Genomic DNA, 17,889 nt, shown 5'->3' with positions numbered 1-17,889 from the left:
CAAAAGTTTTTGATCTTGATGAAATCCCAATAGTTCATTTTTGCCCTTGCTTCCCTTGCCTTTGGTGACATTCCTAGGAAGAAGTTGCTGCGGCTGAAGTCGAAGACGTTGCTGCCTGCATTCTCCTCAAGGATTTTGATGGATTCCTTTCTCACATTGAGGTCCTTCATCCATTTTGAGTCTATTTTCGTGTTTGGTGTAAGAGAATGGTCCAGTTTCATTCTTCTGCATGTGGCTGTCCAATTTTCCCAACACCATTTATTGAAGAGGCTGTCTTTTTTTCTTTTTTTTAAATTTTTTTTTATTTGTTTATTTACAGCATAACAGTGTTCATTGTTTTGGCATCACACCCTGTGCTCCATGCAGTACGTGCAAGGCTGTCTTTTTTCCATTGGACATTCTTTCCTGTTTGTCGAAGATTAGTTGACCATAGAGTTGAGGGTCTATTTCTGGGCTCTCTATTCTGTTACATTGATCTATGTGTCTGTTTTTATGCCAGTACCATACAATCTTGATAATAACAGCTTTGTAATAGAGCTTGAAGTCCAGAATTGTCATGCCATCAACTTTGGCTTTCTTTTTCAATATTCCTTTAGCTATTCGAGGTGTTTTCTGGTTCCATATAAATTTTAGGATTATTTGTTCCATTTCTTTGAAAAAAATTGATGGTATTTTTATAGGGATTGCATTAAACGTGTAGAGTGCTTTAGGTAGCATAGACATTCTTACATTTGTTCTTCCAATCCATGAACATGGAACACTTTTCCATTTCTTTGTGTCTTCCTCAATTTCTTTCATGAGTACTTTATACTTTTCTGAGTATAGATTCTTTGCCTCTTTGGTTAGGTTTATTCCTAGGTATGTTATGGTTTTGGGTGCAATTGTAAATGGGATTGACTACTTAATTTCTCTTTATTCTGTCTTGTTCTTGGTTTAAAGAAATGCAACTGATTTCTGTGCATTGATTTTATATCCTGACACTTTACTGAATTCCTGTACAAGTTCTAGCAGTTTTGGAGTGGAGTCTTTTGGGTTTTCCACAAAAGTATCATATCATCTGCAAAGAGTGATATTTTGAGTTCTTTGCTGATTTGGATGACTTGAATTTCTTTTTGCTGTCTCATTGCTGAGTCTGGGAATTCTAGTACTTTGTTGAATAGCAGTGGTTATAATGGACATCCTTGCCATGTTCCTGACCTTAGCGGAAAAGGTCTCAGTTTTTCTCCATTGAGAATGGTATTTGTGGTGGGTTTTTCATAGATGGCTTTGATAATATTGAGGTATGTGCCCTCTATCCATACACTTTGAAGAGTTTTGATCAGGAAGGGATGTTGTACTTTGTCAAATGATTTTTCTGCATCTATTGAGAGTATCATATGGTTCTTTTTCTTTCTTTTATTAATGTATTGTATCACATTGATTGATTTGTGTTTGTTGAACCAAACTTGCAGCCCTGGAATAAATCCCGCTTGGTTGTGGTGAATATCCTTTTAATGTACTGTTTGAACTTATTGGCTAGTATTTTGGTGAGAATTTTCACATCTGTGTTCATCAAGGATATTGGTCTGTAAATCTCTTTTTTGATGGGATCCTTGTCTGGTTTGGGGATCAAAGTGATGCTGGCCTCATAAAATAAGTTTGGAAGTTTCCCTTCCATTTCTATTTTTTGGAACAGTTGTAGGAGAATAGGAATGAATTCTTCTTTAAGTGTTTGGTAGAATTCCCCTGGGAAGCTGTCTGGCCCTGGGCTTTTGTTTGTTTGGAGATTTTTGATGACTGTTTCAATATCCTTACTAGTTATGGGTCTGTTCTGGTTTTCTATTTCTTCTGGGTTCTGTTGTGGCAGTTTATATGTCTCTAGGAATGCATCCATTTCTTCCAGATTGTCAAATTTGTTGGCATAGAGTTCCTCATAACATGTTCTTATAATCGTTTATATATATTTGGTGTTGGTTGTTATCTCTCCTTTTTCATTCATGACTTTATTTATTTGGGTCCTTTCTCTTTTCTTTTGATAAGTCTGGCCAGGGGTTTATCAATCTTATTAATTCTTTCAAGGAACCAGCTCCTAGTTTTGTTGATTTGTTCTATTGTTTTTTTCATTTCTATTTCATTGATTTCTGCTCTGATCTTTATGATTTCTCTTCTCCTGCTGGGTTTAGGCTTTCTTTGTTGTTCTTTCTCCAGCCCCTTTATGTGTAAGGTTAGGTTGTGTATTTGAGACGTTTCTTGTTTCTTGAGAAAGCCTTGTATCACTATATATTTTCATCTCAGGACTGCCTTTACTGTGTCCCACTGATTTTGAACCATTGCGTTTTCATTATCTTTGTTTCCATGATTTTTTTTTAAAAAATTCCTCTTTAATTTCCTGGTTGACCCATTCATTTAGAAGGATGCTGCTTAGTCTCCATGTATTTGGGTTCTTTCCAAATTTCCTCTTGTGATTGAGTTCTAGCTTGAGTGCATTGTGATCTGAAAATATGCAAGGAATGATCCCAATCTTGTGATACTGGTTGAGACCTGATTAATGACCCAGGATGTGATCTATTGTGGAGAATGTTCCATGTGCACTAGAGAAAAATGTATATTGTGTTGCTTTGGGATATAATGTTCTGAATATATCTGTGAAGTCCATCTGGTCCAGTGTGTCATTTATGGCCTTTCCTTCCTGGTTGATCTTTTGCTTGGACGATCTGTCCATTTCAGAGAAGGGAGTGTTAAAGTCCCCTACTATGATTGTATTATTGTCAAAGTGTTTCTTTCATTTTGTTATTAATTGGTTTATATAGTTGGTTGCTCCCATGTTAGGGGGATAGATATTTAAAATTTTTAGATCTTCTTGTTGGACAGACCCTTTGTGTATGATATAGTGTCCTTCCTCATCTCTTATTATAGTCTTTGGCTTGAAATCTAATTGCTCTGATATAAATATTGCCACCCAACTATCTTTCATTATCCATTAGCATGGTAAATTGTTTTCCACCCCCTTACTTTAAATATGGAGGTGTCCTTGGGTTTAAATGAGTTTCCTGTAGGCAGCATATTGATGGGTTTTGTTTTTTCTTCCTTTCTGATACCCTGTGTCTTTTGATTGGGGCATTTAACCCATTTACATTTAGGGTAACTATTGAGAGATATGAATTTAGTGCCATTGTATTGCCTGTAAGGGGACCGTTACTGTGTATTGTCTCTGTTCCTTTCTGGTCTACTTCTTTTAGGGTATCTCTTTGCTTAGAGGGCCCCTTTCAATATTTCCTGTAGATCTGGTTTGGTGTTTGCAAATTCTTTCAGTGTTTGTTTGTCCTGGAAGCTTTTTATCTCTCCTTCTATTTTCAATGATAGCCTAGCTGGGTACAGTATTCTTGACTGCATGTTTTTCTCATTTAGTGCTCTGAATATATCATGCCAGTTCTTTCTGGCCTGCCAGGCCTCTGTGGATAAGTCTGCTGCCGATCTAATATTTTTAGTATTGTATGTTTCAGACTTCTTGTCCTGGGTTGCTTTCAGGATTTTCTCTTGTTGCTAAGTCTTGTACATTTTACTATTAGGTGACGGGGTGTGGACCTATTTTTATTGATTTTGAGGGGCGTTCTCTGTGCCTCCTGGATTTTGATGCTTGTTCCCTTTGCCATAATAGGGATATTCTCTACAGTAATTCTCTCCAATACAACTTCTGCTCTCCTCTCTCTTTCTTCTCCTTCTGGAATCCCAGTTATTCTAATGTTGTTTCATCTTATGGTATCACTTATCTCTTGATTTCTCTCCTCATGATCCAGTAGTTTTTGTCTCTCCTTTGCTCAGCTTCTTTATTCTCTGTCATTTGGGCTTCTATATCACTGATTCTTTCTTCTGCCTCATTTATCCTAGCAGTGAGATCCTCCATTTTTTATTGCACCTCATTAATAGCTTTTTTTATTTCATCTTGGTTAGATTTTAGTTCATTTCTCCAGAAAGGGCTTTTATTTCTCCCAACAGTGTTTCTCTAATATCTTCCATGCCTTTTTTGAGCCTGGCTAGAACGTTGAGAATCATCATTCTGAACTCTAGATCTAACGTATTACTCATGTCCGTATTGATTAGTTCCCTAACCTTCGGTATTGCCTCTTGTCTTTCTTTTGTGGTGTGTTTTTCTGCCTTGTCATTTTGTCCAGATAAGAATATATGAAGGAGCAAATAAAATACTAAAAGGGTGGCAAAGACCCCAGGAAAATGTGCTTTAACCAAATCAGAAGAGACCCTAAATCGTGGGAGTAGAAGGAGGATAAAAAGAAGTTCAGAGAAAAAAAAATTAAAAAAAGAAAACAAATAAAGAAAAAATATAAACAAGAAAAAATATATATTTATATATTAGATTTGTGACTAGAACAGGGTTACTTCCTTAATTTTGGGAGCATTTTGGTCTCTTAGAAGAAACTACTTCCCAAACTTTAAGGAATGAAAAACGTATACAAGGGTAAACACAATGAAGGTAGGAATATGAACATAAAGATGAAAAAAAATTAAATTTCTAAAAAAAGGAGTTGCTACAGTAAGTTGGTTGGGAGAATAAAGAAAAAGAAGGTGGAGAGAATTTGCTCAGCCTGGAGAATAGAACAAGCCCTGTGTTAGATTTAGGGTGTATTGTGATCTAATATAAGAAGTTATACTCCAAATTTTTTAGAAGAAAAACCCCTATGTGTATACAAAAAATATAGTTAGATACAATGAAGGATAAGATATGACTGTAATAATGAAGGTTCAAAAATTTTTTTTATGAAAGGTATTAAGATAAACTAGTTAAAAAAACGTTAAAAGAGGAAGGGTAAAAGTTAAGAAATAAATTTAGCAGAAGAAAAAAATAAAATTAAAAAAAGATTAATTAACTTTGCAAGACTAAAGAACCATGGGGAGAAAGCCATGAATTCCATGCTTTGCTTCCCCCCCCCCCCTGGAATTCCGCTGTTCTCCTTGTTAAGTGAATATTGGTCTTGGCTGGATTTCTTGCTGATCTTCTGGGGGAGGGGCCTGTTGTAGTGATTCTCAAGTGTGTTTGCTGGGGACAGAGTTACACCACTCTTACCAGGGGCCAGGCTAAGTAATCCGCTGAGGTTCACTTTTGGGAGATTTGTTCCCTGAATGCTTTTGTAGAGTTCTGGAGGACAGGAATGAAAATGGCGGCCTCCCAATCTCAGGCCTGGAGGAGCCGAGAGCTTGGGGCCCCACTCCACAGTGCACCCTCAGAAAAGCGCTCAATCACTTCCATCTCCCTGGCCCCCTGGTATAATCTGAGCTCACCAAGCCTGTGACCAAGCATCTCTGTCACTGGCAAACAGTTCTGCCGGAGTCTCTGAACCCCACAGATCTTAGGTTGATCCTGGTAATTATTCCATAATATTTATATCACCTCATAATATTTATATCAACTCATCATGCTGTATGCTTCATATATACACAATTGTATTTGCCAATTCTTTCTGAATAAAGTTGCGGAAGAAGAATTAGAAATAATTATACACGTGAATCAGGACTTTTTAGATATCCGTGTTCAGAGATTTTTGTTTTGTTTTTTAAAAAAACTTGGACTTTGTTGACATGCAATTCACATATCCTACAGCTGGCCAATTGTAATGTACAATTCAGTGGTTCATAGTATATTTGCAGAATTGTGCAACCACGAAAACATCATTTTCATCATCCTGCAGAAAAGCCTGTACCCTTTAGCCATTTCCCCTCCACTTCCTCATTTCTCCAGCCATAGGCAACAATGAATCGACTTTCTATCTCTAGAGATTTGGCTATTCTAGGCACTTCATGTAAAAGAAATCAGAATATGTGGTGTTTGTGACCTGCTTCTTTAAATTCGCAAAGTGTTTTAAAGGTTTATCTCTGTTGTACCATGAATCAGGACTTCATTCCCTTTTATTACCAAATAATATTACATAGGATAGACACACTTTGTTATTTATTAGTCAAGACATATTTGTGTTTCCTTTACCTAATTTTTGGCCATTAATAATGTTTATTAACATTAATGCACTAGTTTTATGTGGATATGTTTTCCTTTTTCATGGGTATATACTGAGAAGTGGAATTGTTGGATATTATGGTTAACTGTGTGTCATCTTTGAGGAATTTACAAACTGTTTTCCAAAGTGGTTGTACCACTTTTAATTCCCAGATGCAACATACGAGGATTTCAATTTCCCAAGTTCTTGCCAACACTATTTATTATTTGTCTTTTTCTTTACAGCTATGCTACTGGGCATGAGGTTGTATCTTATTGTGGTTTTGACTTATATTTCTCTGATGAGTAATGATGTTGAGCATTTCTTTTTCATGTGCTTATTAGCTATTTGTATATCTTCCATGTAGAAATTTCTTTTAAATACTTTGCTTATTTTTAAGAAATATTTTATTTGTTTACTTGACAGGGAGAAATACAGAGAGAGTTAGAACACAAGCACGGGAAGGGGAAAGGAGAAGCAGGCTTCCTGCCAAGCAGGGAATGGGATGCGTGGCTGGATCAGTCCCAGGGTCCTGGAATCATGACCTGAGCTGAAGGCAGATGCTTAATGATGAGCCAACCAGGTGCCCACTTTGCTCATTTTTTATTGGAATTTTTTGTCTTCTTATTGAGTTGTGGGTGTTCGTTATGTGTTTTCAGTACAAGCTCATTATCAGACATGATTTGCAAATAATTCTCCAGTTCTGTGGGGTTTGCTGTTGTTTTGTTTTGCTTTTTACTTTCTTGATGGTGTCCTTTGAAGCACAAAGTTTTAATTTTGATGAATTCCAACTACTATAAATTTAATTTTGGTTGCTTGTGCTTTTAGTATTATACCTAAGAAACCATTGATCAATACAAGGTTACAATATTGTCCTTATGCTTCCTTTAGGAGCTTTTAAAATTATTATTCCAAGTCTTGCATTAGATTTTTGATCCATTTTGAGTTAATTTCTATATATGGTGTGAGGTGGGGGGGGATCCAATTTCATTCTTCTACATGTGGATAATTATTTTTCCCAGAAGAATTTATTCTGGATTGTAAAATCAATTCCATTGATCTTTATGTCTGTCCCTTTGCCTGTCACACCCTCTCTTGAGTACTGTAGGTTGGTAGCTGGCTTTTAAATCAGGAAGGACATAGATTATCTTTAATTTCCTTTCCCAATATTTTCATTTTCTACAGTATCAATTTTGAATTTCTTTTATTAAATATATTTTTATTTTATTCTTCCTGGTGGTATTATATAAGGAATTGTTTTCTTAATTCCATTTTGGAGTGGTCATTGTAAATATATAGAAATGCAGTTGATTTCTGTATATTGATCTTGTATCCTGAAAACTTGCTTAGTTCGTGTTCTGATCTAATTATTTTAGTGGCACCCTTTAGATTTTCTCTACATATGATCATGTCATCTGCCAATAAAGATAGTTTTATTTCTTCTTTTCAAATTAGAATTTATTTTATTTCACATTCTTGTCTAATGTTTTAGCTAGTACTTACATAACACATTAAACAGAAGTGAAAAGGGTGGCTTTTCTTGTCTTTTTCCTTATCTGTGAAAGAAAGCATTTAAGTCCTTCACCATTAAGTATGATATTGGCTTGTTTTTTTTGTAGGTGCTTTTTTTCAGTTGGAGGAAGTTCAGTTCTATTCCTAGATTACTGAGTATTCTTATCATGAAGGTTGTTGGAGCTCATGAAATAACAATGAATTTGTTCACATTTATTAAGATGAGCATGCTATTTTGTCTTTTATTCTGTTGGTGTGTGGTATTATATTTATTGATTTTTCAGATGTTAAAGCCACTTTGTTTTTCTGGGATTAATTCTGATTTTTTTGGTGCATAATTCTTTTTATATGGTTAAGTATTTGGTTTGTTATAATTTTGTTGAGGATTTTTACATATATTCATAAGGAATATTGACCTATAGCTTTCTTGTGATGTCATTATTTGGTTTTAGTATCATGTTTTATTTAGTGTCATGTGTTTTTCTTGTACTTTTTGGGGGACTTTTAGAAAGAAACAATATTAATTTTTCTTTAAAATCTTGGTAGAAGCATTCAGTGAATCCACCTGGACCTGTACTTTCCTTTGTGGTAGTTTTTTGATTACTAATTCAATCCCTATTTTTGTTGTTGTGGGTCTAAAACAGTTAATGTTTTTCTAATAATTTGTCCTTTTCACCTAGTTATCTCATTTTTTGGCGTACAATTTATATTAGCATTTCTCATGATCCTTTTTATTTACATAAAATTAGTAGTAATATCTTCAATCTCATTTCTTATTTTAGAAATGTGAGTCTCTCTTTTTTGGGTGTCTATCTAGCTAAAAGCTTATTAGTTTTGTGGGTATTTGGAAAGAACCACAATTTGGTACTGTTATTTTGCTTTATTGTTATTCTCTATTTTTCGGTATTCTAATTCTGAGCTTTATTTTTTCTTTTACTAGTTTTTGATATTGTTTCCCTTTTTTTTTAGTGTCGGTGTTTTAAAATTCCATTTTTCAGTATTACTGAGATATATTGGCACATAACATTATAAGGTATACAACTTAATAATTCAGTACATGTACACATAGTGAATTGATTACTATAATTTTAGTTAACATCCATCACCTCATATAGATATAATTTTTTTTCTTGTGATGAAATTTTTAAGACCTGCTCTCTTAACTACTTTCAAATATACACGACAGTGTCATTAACTAAAGTCAATATGCTGTGTATTAGCTCCCCAGTTCTTGTTTATGTTGTAACTGAAAGTTTGTATTTGGACCACCTTCACCCATTTCCCCAAAACTCCAGTTTTAGCAACCACCATTCTGTTCTCCATTGCTAGGAGTTCAATTATTTTTGATTTCACATATAAATGAGATCATCAGTATTTGTCTTCTCTGTCTGATTATTTTACTTAGCATCATGCCCTCGAAATCCATTCATGTTGTCACAAATGGAAGGATTTCCTTCTTTTTTATGGCTGAATAAGAGTCCTAGCTGTATATATAGATACATACTGTATTCTCATTATGCATTCATCATTGACGGACACTTAGATTATTCCCGTGATATGACTATTGTAGATAATGCCAAAATAAACATGGAAGTGCAGATACCTTTTGGAGGTAGTGATTTTATTTCCTTGGGTGGCTGAGTCATATGATAGTTCTATTTGTAAAATTTAAAGGACCTCCATAGTATTTTCCATGGTAGCTGCACCAACACACATTCCCATCAAAAGTGTACAAGGGTTTCTTTTTCTTTATACCCTCGCCAACACTCACAAATATATGGTCTCTTATCTTCCTGATAACAGCCATTCTATCAGGTCTGAGGTGATACCCCATTGTTTTGTTTTGCATTTCCCTGATGATTAGTGATGTTGAGCATCTTTTCATGTACCTGTTGACCATTTGTATGTCTTCCTTGGAGAAATGTCTATTCAGTTCCTCTACCCATTATTTTAATTGGATCGTTTCTTATTTTGGCATGAAGTTACATGAGTTATTTATATATTTTTGGATATTAACCCCTTATCAGAAATATAATTTGTAAATATTTTATCCCATTCTATAAATTACTTTTCTTTTTTTCTTGATGGTTTCCTTTGCTGTGCAGAAGCCTTTTATTTTGGTGTTGTCTCACTGGTTAATTTTGCTTTTGTTGCCTTTGTTTTATGTGTTATAGCCCCAAAATTATTTCTGTGACCGATATCAAGGAGCTTATCTCCTGTTTTCCTCCTTGATGTTTTCAAGTTTCAGGTTTCACATTTAAGTTTCCAACCCATTTTGGGATAATTTTTGTGTATAGTGTGAGAGAGGGGTCTAATGTTCTTGTTTTGTACATGGTTGTCCAGTTTCCCAACAACAGTTATTGAAGAGATTGTTCTTTGCCTATTGCATATTCTTGCTGCATTGTCTTAAGTTAATTGACCAAAAATGTGTGAATTTATTTTGGGGCTTTCTCTCCTGTTCCATTGATCTATGTGTCTGATTTAATGCCAGTATTGTACTTTTTGATCCCTAAAGCTTTGAACTATGATTTCAAATAAGGAAGTGTGATGACTTTGGCTTTGTACTTGTTTTTCAAGATTGCTTTCATTGTTTTGATCTTTTGTGGTTTCATACAAATTTTAGGATTCTTTGTTCTATTTCTGTGAAAAATACTATTGGAATTTTGATAGGGAGTGCATTGAATCTATAGATTCCTTAAGGCAGTGTGGATATTTTGACAATATTAATTTTTCCAATACATGAGCATGAAATATCTGCCATTTATTTGAGACTTCTTCAATTTCTTTCATCAATCTCTTTAGTTTTCAAGGTATAGATTTTCACCTCCCTAGTTAAGTACATTTAAGTTTTTTATCCTTTTTTTTTTTTAAAAAAAGATTTCTATTTATTTGCATGAGAGAGAGAGAGAGAAAGAGAGTGAAAGTGCAAGGAGGGGAGGGACACAAGCAGACTTACACTGAGTGGGAGGCTGATGAGGGGCTTGATCTCATGACCCTGAGATCATGACCTGACCTGAAATCAAGAATCAGATGTTTAACTGACTGAGCCACCCAGGTGCCCCAGCATTTTATTTTTCTTGATGGACTTATAGATGGGGTCATTTCTTAATATCTACTTTTTTTTTTAATATACAACATGCACATAAACTGTCTATTGACTTTCTTAACTGTGCATCCTGCTTTGGGATTGATGTCTCTGATGGCCAGCTGTGCTGCTATTTCCACAGTGATTTTGTGGTTCTTGGAGGAGACCATTGGGCACCATCTTTGGACCATTATTGGTTCTTAGAGGAGACCATTGGGTGCCATTATTTTGCATATCAGCAGCACTTCAAGTTCCTTGATGTGTGGACTAGGCATATCCAGAAGCCACTGGGAATCATGTGCTTTGTTTTCTTGATGCTCCCATAACTAATTTGGGTGTCAAGTTCTCACCACTGAATCTTCTGTGTCCATTATTTTTGGTGCCTCTGGGTTTCTGCCAGGTGTGCTTAATTTTGACATATAGGTCTGACTGATGTTAGATAAACTTCTTGGTCCTCTTTTTAATGATCTTGGGTTTCATCAGAGGTCTGTGGATGGCCATGATATTGAGTAGGAGATGGCTTCTCCCTTTTCAGGCAGTGCTGAGGAAAAGAGCTTAATTTCTCCTTCTGATCATTGATGTTACTGTATAGAAATGCAACTTCTTTTTGTGTATTGATTTTGTATACTATTTTACTGATTTTTTAACTTCTAGTAGTTTGTTGTTGTTGTAGTGTATACAACTTTATTGAAGAAAAATAAATCAGTTACTAGCAGAGTTGCTCACTCATCCATCAGCAACTTGCTTCATTTATTCAGTGCTATGTTAAAAATCATATTGGAAGACAGATCAACTAATAGTGCCAGTCCTCCTTACTATTTAAATGATAATTACAAAATATTTGAGACCTATTTTGGAATACAAAGGTGTTTGACTTCTAATTTTCATTCTCTGTAGAACAAAAACAGGCCATTCCTCTATTGACATGAATAAAATACATTGCATTTTCTGTTCTGCTGATGCTATCAATGCAATACCTATTTTCCAGCCACATCAGTTAGAAGCATAAAATATATCATGTAACCTCAAATCTGTAACAGTGGAAGGCTTAAAAAAGACTAGTGCTTGAATAATGCTGTTTCCTTTGATGTGACATCTGAGCTTCCATCTCCCTCCCACTCAGATGATTTCTTTAGCATGTTAGAGCAGTGAGGAATGGCTTTAGTCTCATAATCAAGTTAGAGTGAAGACACTGGCCACATAATAAACATGCTTCATTTTTTAAAAAATTCTGAATCTTGGGCAACTGTTCTCTTGTAACTACTTTCCAGTTTCTAAAAGCAGTTACTGTCCAATGCTGGAAGAACTTAAGTCTTCTCAGAAGAGCGTGCGAATGGGTGGAGGGAGGCCAAAAAAAAATTAAAACAGATGAGGTCTGATAGGGGAGCAGCTGGGTAAGAAAATGAAACAAAGAAACAAAAAAGGAACAGTAATTTAAAGTTTGTTCCAGCTCTAATGCAGGTTATTCTGACTTTAAGGTAGCATCACATGGCATAGTTCTGAATCCATTCCCAAGATATTCTGTTGTACTTCTGTCTGTTTTATGGATCCATGCAATCTCTGGTACTAGGGGTCATCAGGGTTTGGATCACACAACAACGAACAAATGGATAAAAGAACTTTAGAAATAGTGACAGCAGGAGACCATTGTGACCTTAGAATATCAAGACAAATGCTGCCATTACTATTAATATTTATGATAAATTCTTGTTGTAAATGCAACCTTAGGTGATTTGAAGGCATAATCTGCAGGAAAATTAATTGGTAAAAAGAATGTACTGCCTTGATATGAGCTGTCATTAGGTCCCACAATTATTGCTTGCCAATGAAATGTGCAGTCTTCAACCAGACCTGCAGAATGTTGTACTGGTGAGTCATGGGTCAAGTCACTAAATTCCTTATTAATCCATTTCAGTGCCTTAGCCTGTGCTTTTTGTCTGGCTGCTCAGTCTCTTGGTGTGTACTCAAAAGTCCCGCCAAAACTCTTGATTATCTGAGCAGCAGGGAAGAATTTTCTCCTCATCTCACACTGGCTCTAATAGACACAGGTCCTCCCTCAGGCTGTAGCCTCGGCCTCCTTCCCATGGGGAAGCTGGTATGTCCCCATAAGGGCTCATGCTCAAGACACAGCCCTTGTAACTGGTTTTTGTTTTTTTCTTTTTCTTTTTTTGGTGGGGTCTTTACATTTTTCTATATATAATATTATGTCACCTGCAAATGGAGATAGTCTTAATTTTTTCTTTCTGTGACATCACCTGGGTGTCCTTAAATTTAGCTCAATTCTGACGCTAGCTACGTGGAGACTATAACCAAAACCCTCAGAACAATGTACTATTTAAAATACAACCCATCAGAAATGATACTAGCCACTAAGCATGCTTAGATATAGACTTAAGAAAAACATGTGCTGGCTACAGGCCACTAGGGGAGAGGACGATATAGGTCTTTGAAGCCAAACAGCTGTAGAAGACCAGCTCACTCAGGCCAGAATGCCATCTGCTTCGTTTTTCTCTTATCCCCCCTTCCCAGAGGGTGCCTGCAGTTAGTCAGACAATCTTTTGTTTGGGCTTACTCTCTACAGGTCGTGTACTATGTGACCAGACATATTTAGCCTTTCTTCTTACTTATCTACAAGACTCATGGTCAATGTATAACTTGCTCTGGCTTCTTTATTGGTTGTTTCTTGCTTTCCAATATATATGAGACTGAGGAGTTGTTCAGGGAGACAGTCTTCTCTACTGTCACTCCCTGTTCCTTTTCTCTTGCACCTGACGTGTTTGTGCCTCATTCTTCTCCTGTGCACCCTCAGAAAGTGGCAGAGACAACACCACGTCTCACAGGTTAAGGGCTCTTGTCTCATAAAATGCCACTTCAGATGCTAATTACAGGTAGTACATCCTCTGGTTACCTATAGCTTCTGTTCAACTTGGATAAAAATTGGAAGTTTTCGTGACCTCCTCCCCCTTGGTTTTGATTAATTGCTGGAACAGCTCATAAAATTCAGGGAAACACTAAATTACATTTATCAGTTTATTAAAGGATATGGACAGCCAAATGAAGAGATTCGTAAAACAAGGTCTATTTGGTTTTGGAGTATAGCAGGCTCTATATTGGTGAATAAGGGGTATACCATCCCCGATGAATTGGATATGTTCTCCAATCTGAAATCTTTCTGAACCCTGTATCTTTGAGGTTTTTATGAAGGCTTTCTCGTGGAAGCATGATCAATATTAGCTCCAGTTCTAGCATCTCTTCCCTCTAAAGAAGTGGGGGGTGAGGTTGAAAAATCCCAAGCTCCAATTATGCTGTGGTTTTCCTGGTTTACCCCCTCCTCCCTCTAGGAGCCCACCTAGAATTACCTCATTTGAATAAAAGAGTGCTCTTATCACTTAGGAATTTACAAGGTCTTAGGAGCCCTGTGTCAGGGACTGGGGTCAAAGACAAAATATTAGAACAAAAGATGCTCCTAGTGCACTTTTCACTAAGGAATGTATAAGGATTTTAGGGACTCTCTGTCAGAAACTGGGAGCTGAGACCAGTATATGTATTACTTATTACTTCACAATACACCACTTCTGACACATCTGTGCACCAAAGCAAGAAATTTGCATGATATGATTTCAATTCTTTAAAATTTATTTAGACATTTTTGTGGCCTAACATATAATGTTTTTGTTACATTTGAGCCAGCTGATCAAGTTTTATGACTCCCGTGCACCTGCCCCCAAAGTCAGCCTGCCAGACATGGGTACAAGATCATTCTGGTGAGACAGTGGTGACCTGGAATGGGTGAAAGTGTGAGCTTGAGGATAGCACCCTCTGAACTCCAGGGAGCATTTCAGTCTGTTGCTAGATGTGTGCTGAATTTGAAGGCTATTCCTCATGCAGCAGCCTTTAAGGTATGCAAATAGGGCTTTTTCAGGGAAAAACTGGGAGATGGGCTTTTCTGTCTGTTGCCTCTGCTGATCCCTGAGGGGTTAGTGAGTTAATAAGACTTTACATCCATTAGCAAAGGCTGAACATGAGAGTGAAAGCAGCCAGGTGAATATTTTTATAATTATTATTAATATATAATATAGTATTTCTTTCAGAAGTACAGGTCTGTGATTCATCAGTCTCACACAACACTCACCACAACACATACCCTCCCCAATTTCCATCACTCAGAACCCCATCCCTCACCCCCACTCCAACAACCCTGTTTGTTTCCTGAGATTGAGCCTCTTCTGATTTGTCTCCTTCTCTGGTTTCTTGAGAGGGAGATTGAGTCTCTTCTGATTTGTCTCCCTCTCTGGTTTCTTCTTGTTTCATTTTTTCCTCTCTTTCCCTATGATCCTCTGCCTTGTTTCTCAATTCTATAGATTGGTGAGATCATATGGTAATTGTCTTTCTCTGACTGACTTATTTAACTTAGCATAATATCCTCTAGTTCCATCCATGTTGTTGCAAATAGTAAGATTTCATTTTTTTATGGCTACATAATATTCCACTGCATATCTTTTTTTAATAGAATTTTTTATTTGTTTATTTTCAGTGTAACAGTATTCATTGTTGTTGCACCACACCCAGTGCTCCATGCAGTACGTGCCCTCCCTATTACCTACCACCTGGTTCCTCAACCTCCACAGCTTCTTTTTCCATTAATATGTCAATGGACATATGGGCTCTTTCCATAGTTTGGCTATTGTGGACATTGCTGTTATAACATTGGGGTGCACATGCACCTTTGGATCACTACATTTGGATATTTGGTGTAAATACCCAGTAGTGCAATTTCTGTGCCATATGGTAGCTTTATTTTTTATTTTTACATTTTTGAGAATCCTCCAGACTATTTTTCAGGGTGGCTGTACTGGATTGCATTCCTACCTACCATGTAGGAGGGCACCCCTTTCTCTCCATCCTTTGCCAACATCTGTTATTTCTTAGGTTTTTAATTTTAGTCCTTCTGACTGGTGTGATGTGGCATCTCCTTGTGATATTCATTTGTATTTCCCTGATGCCAAGTGATGTTGAGCATTTTTACATGGGTGTTTTGGCCATCTGGATGTCTTCATTGCAGAAATATCTGTTCATATCTCTGCCCACTTCTTGATTGGATTATTTGTTCTTTGTGTGTTGGGTTTGATACGTTCTTTAGAGATTTTGGATACTAATCCTTTATCTGATATGTCATTAGCAAATATCTTATGTTATATATAAATACATATATTTATAAATAAATATAATCATTCTGCTGGTTGACTTTTGGTTTTGTTGACTGTTTCCTTTGCTGTGCAAAAACTTTTGATCTTGATGAAGTCCCAATAGTTCATTTTTGCCCTTGCTTCCCTTGCCTTTGGTGATGTTTCTAGGAAGAAGTGCTGTGGCTGAGGTGAAGAGGTTGCTGCCTGTGTTCTCCTCAATGATTTGGATGGATTCCTATCTCACATTGAGGTCTTTCATCCATTTGGAGTCTATTTGATGTTAGGAAATAATTCAGTTTCATTCTTCTGCATGTGGTTGTCCAACTTTTCCAACATCATTTGTTGAAGAGACTGTCTTTTTTCCATAGGACATTCTCTCCTATTTTGTCAAAGATTAGTTGACCACAGAGTTGAGGGTCCATTTCTGGGTTCTCTATTCTGTTCATTTTTAATGTATTCCTTAGGTGATATCCTCCTAAAATAATAATGCTGATAGTAGTAACAAATACTGTTGATGGTTGCTATGTTAGGCACTACAAATGCCACAAAATAATATTTTCCTTTGGAGTACTGAAAGACTTAATTACCAACATGTTATTTTATCAAAACTAAAAAGTTTTCTGCTTGAGAGGACACTAGTTAGAGAGTGAAAAATCAACCTCCCAGAAAGGGAGAAAATATATCAAATTTCTGATAGGATATTTGTATCCACAGTATATAAAGAATACTTACAATCCAATCATGAGAAGATACCTCAATTTTAAAAATCAGCAACAGAAACTAATATAACATCTCATGCCAATTATTCTTTAATAATAAATTTAAAACATTTAACAATCCATGTGCTACATAAAAGAAGTTAGCTACAAAAGACCATGGATGGCAGATCCCTTTTACATAAATGTCCAGAAAAGCTAATCTATAGGGACAGAAATTTGTTTAATGGATGCTTGAGGAGGGAGAATACAAAATAAACTCGGGACATATGAGGTTTTTTTTTAGGATGATGAAACTGTTCTAAATTTATGTTGTGGGGATGGTTTCATAGCTTTGTAAGCGTGCTATATATATTTGAATTTTGTACTTTAAACAGGCGAATTATGGTATGTGAATTACATTTTATTACAATATCTACTCAAATAATGATAATATAATCAACCTTTGAGCAAAAAGGGATTTTTAATTTCAGAAATTCTAGATACTGAGTTGATATAATCTATGATTTTTCTACTAATTCATCATTCTCTCCTTCAATGGGCTCTATCCTATTTTTAAAGAAGCGCCCTTTTAAATTTATGTATATTACTTTACATTTTGGGGGTAGAAAGTTGTTGCACTCATTGTCTATTAAATCAATGAGATTAAAATGTAACTTTGAAATGGATGGTTGAAAATAAAAGTGGATTTAAGATCAGCTAATTCATGTTGCTAATTTCAAAATTAGCCTCAAGAATGGGATGAAACTCATACACTCACTGTTGACAGAAGAACCTATCAATAGTTCTAGCTATTGAAAAAAATTGTAATACTCATGAGGGGTCATTAATGACTGTCCTTGCATTGAGCATATTTGTATTAGACATTGTGTGGAAGTCCAATTTGACAGCTGTTCCCTTGGCTTCATATGGGCAATATTATCATGTTGATCTGCAAGCAAAAGAATGCCTACCAAGGGATCCCATAATAGATTGCCTCATAGATGCCTTTGGTTCCACCATGAGTTATGAGAGTCTTTGGTTTTGAATTACTTGAGATTGAGTGAATTTTAGCAAATTGTTGATTATAAATGATATAATTGATTATACACACACAATTTTTTAATTAATTACTTTATTTTTTCAGTGTAACAGTATTTATTGTTTTTGCACAACACCCAGTGCTCCATGCAATACTTGCCCTCTGTATTACCCACCACCTGGTTCACCCAACCTCCAAACCCCCACACATACTTTTTTTTTTAAGATTTTATTTATTTATTTGTCAGAGAGAGAGTGAGTGAGCACAGGAAGACAGAGTGGCAGGCAGAGACAGAGAGAGAAGCAGGCTCCCCGCCGAGCATGGAGCCTGATGTGGGACTTGATCCCAGGACGCCAGGATCATGACCTGAGCCAAAGGCAGCCGC

The 17,889-nt window shown here is 36.1% G+C and overlaps 1 pseudogene; it reads right to left on the bottom strand.

The window, feature by feature from the left end:
* Positions 1-12,065: 12,065 nt before the first annotated feature.
* Positions 12,066-15,240, bottom strand: LOC123936786 (annotated as a pseudogene).
* Positions 15,241-17,889: the final 2,649 nt, after the last annotated feature.

Source organism: Meles meles, chromosome 2 (genome assembly GCF_922984935.1).
Source record: "Meles meles chromosome 2, mMelMel3.1 paternal haplotype, whole genome shotgun sequence".
NCBI classification, from domain to species: Eukaryota; Metazoa; Chordata; class Mammalia; order Carnivora; family Mustelidae; genus Meles; species Meles meles.
This window is presented reverse-complemented; position numbering and strand designations above follow the sequence as displayed.